The sequence below is a fragment of the Etheostoma cragini genome, chromosome 20, assembly GCF_013103735.1.
Source record: "Etheostoma cragini isolate CJK2018 chromosome 20, CSU_Ecrag_1.0, whole genome shotgun sequence".
Lineage (NCBI taxonomy): Eukaryota > Metazoa > Chordata > Actinopteri > Perciformes > Percidae > Etheostoma > Etheostoma cragini.
This window is the reverse complement of record NC_048426.1, coordinates 23771325-23774083: the sequence shown is the minus strand read 5'-3', so window position 1 is coordinate 23774083 and position 2759 is coordinate 23771325. Positions and strand designations below refer to the sequence as shown.

Sequence of the window (2759 nt, the reverse complement as noted above, 5' to 3'; positions counted from 1 at the left end):
TGCTGTGTGGACCAGCCAGACCCTAGATGAGCTAAATGAGACCTGCAGGGACTGGATGGATCTGGTCTTTTAAACCACAGGACTGCAGGCTGGAACCAATCAGCTCTCTGGAGCAAACTACACACTCACTCAGTCAATCAGCCAATCAGACAAACTCACCTGCAGCCCATCACACTGACACTGACACAGACACAGACACAGACACAGACACACACACACACACACACACACACACACACATTATGGGGGTCCATCATTGACATAATTCCCTAGCCCCTTACCCTTACCTTAACCATCACAACTAGTTGTCCAGCATTTTGGCCCCACAGAGCTGTCGGGACCCCACAAGTGTACTGAAGTCCTGGTTTTTGGACCCCATGAATATAGTTAAACAAGAACACACACACACACACAATGCATGGCAGTCTTTGTGGGGACCCATTGTTGACATTATTCCCCCACAACGTTGTCGGGACCCCACATGTATACTGAACTCATGAATGAAGTTAAACAAGAACACACACACATAAACACACACACACACACACACACACACACACACACAGAAAGAAAAACATCCATGACACATGCACAGATGAGGTTAAATGTCTAAATCCAACACAAGATGGTCTTAACACGCCTTAAAAATGTGCTATGTTTTCTAAAGTAAGGTAAAATAAATCTCTATTTTTAAAGCTATGGCGCACTATTATTTTGTTTTATTTAAATGACATCGAAGGCTACATATAATTTGTGTCATACCATTTACATGTGTCTTGTTTCTGCGTGGGTTACCAATCATCTTCTAGGACCGTTTTGTGTACGTAAATACGTGTTCTTCTGCTTGTAGTGTGTTCTTTATGTGATGGAGTCAACGAGGGTTGTTGGTTCACTTCCTGTGGACACTTTTAACCCTTGTGTTGTCTTTGGGTCAAATTTGACCTTTTTTTATTTTTTATTTTTTTATTTCTATATCAGAAATATGGGTTTCTTTTTAACTACCGAATTTTGATCACCCAAAAATAGCAAGGATGATTCCACACAACGGCTTCGCAAGTACAACAAACTATCGGATCTCCACTTTCAGTGAATTTTAGGGTTTTTCCCTCAAATGCTTCTAAACAGTATTCTGACTGAACGTCGACACATACCCTTCTGTGATTATCCATCCTTTAATATTAGTCTGAATAAATCATAAGTTCTGCTTTTGTAACTCAAGAATTTGGATTAATTTTCTATAAATGAGGTTTATAGACCATGAATTCTAAAAATAACTGTAAAACTAGTGATGATAAATTGGTGTTAGTGGTGCTTATACACGGTAGTGAAAAGAAGCAGTAAAAGCGCTAAAAGTCTGAAAAAGTGTTGATTTGCAGTTTGCAGTTTCAAGTGCATGGTTGGATGGATGAGGACACAAAGGTCAAACATCTGTAATTTGAAAGGGAACCCACTAAGCTGATTGTTCTGAACCAGGTCCAGGTTTGGAGATCATCGTCACAAAAGAAGAACACAAACAGGAGTGAGAAGCATGAAAAAAAAAAGAGCTATAGTTTGTTCTCTGCCGGAGGTGTAAAGCCGTTCGCTCGTCAGTAATATTTCATAAAATATTTCACTTCACCTATATCGTCATAGCAACCTCAGCCTGTTTTTAATTGGAGCCCGAGGCCAGTCTGCATCCCTTTCATCTTCCACCCACTGAGCATCGCTGCTTACCGAGACACCGAGACTTCTTTAAAGGTTCACAGACAGTTCTCCAACAATCGGATGCCCGTAGAAACACTGAAACTGGTTCAAGAGAACCTAATTTACATTAAGCAGTGAGGATTTGAACCCTCCACCTCCTGTTTGCCGGTGCTTTGACCCCCTGTGTGAGTGGACCTGGGTTTTAGAGATGCTTTTTGAAAGCTAAACACCAACATCTTCAGCCTGTTCTCATGAACCATTGAGTTGAAATATCAACAATCTTTGTGCAGAATCACTCACTGCACCTTTAAGACAAGACACAGGATTATTGCTGATTTTTTTCAGGTGTGTGTGTGTGTTGCCGCCTGCTTGTGCATATACTATAAATAGTGGCACAATTCGGGTGTATTCACACTTATGGTGTATGAGTATATGTGTGAATGTTCAGTAGTTTGTGTTTAGTATTTTCTGTATTATTGTCCCCCTTAAAGGACCCCCTTGAAAATGAGATGATTCATCTCAAGGGGTTTTCCTATTATTTGATGGCCTGGCTGAAAACTTGATTCTGAAGAGGGTTAAGAGTCTTCTTAGCAATACCCTTTTGAGTCATAAATCTCTGCTTGTTATTAATGTTAGTGTTTAACATTTGAACCGCACCTTTAATTACAACGTCAACCCCAAAGTTACCAGAAGGAGACACGTCTCGATCGAGCAATCTTGTAAATGTAGAGACAACGCAGTGAGGTGTTGTTGGGATTCAGATGCTTCAACCAGCTGAGCCACAGCACCGCCCTCACAACACATAACGGGACATTTAACTTGCCATTGCAGGACTACCCACAGGTGGAACTGACATCCTTAATGAAGGCACTCCTGCAGTTAGTCCAGAGAGCGAGCGGTGCACATTCATTAGGCTTGTTGGAGATGATCCAGGTCTGCGCAGAATCCATCACCGGCGATCGGCGCCCCATGCATGGCGGTTAGATTTGTGTCCGTCTTGATCCAGACTCGCTCTGACGTGGTGTACACGTGGGCAACGGAAATCTCATGAGAGCACGGCGGACGCAGGTCTGAGA

The 2759-nt window shown here is 42.2% G+C and overlaps 1 long non-coding RNA gene across 2 annotated transcripts in view; it reads left to right on the top strand.

The window, feature by feature from the left end:
* The window catches only part of LOC117935510, a 10339-nt gene extending 9961 nt beyond the window's left edge, over nucleotides 1-378 (top strand). For both annotated transcript variants that reach the window (XR_004654767.1, XR_004654768.1), the window contains exon 2: nucleotides 306-378. This is a non-coding gene — a long non-coding RNA (uncharacterized LOC117935510). The remainder of the gene's footprint in view (nucleotides 1-305) is intronic.
* The last annotated feature ends 2381 nt before the right edge of the window (nucleotides 379-2759 follow it).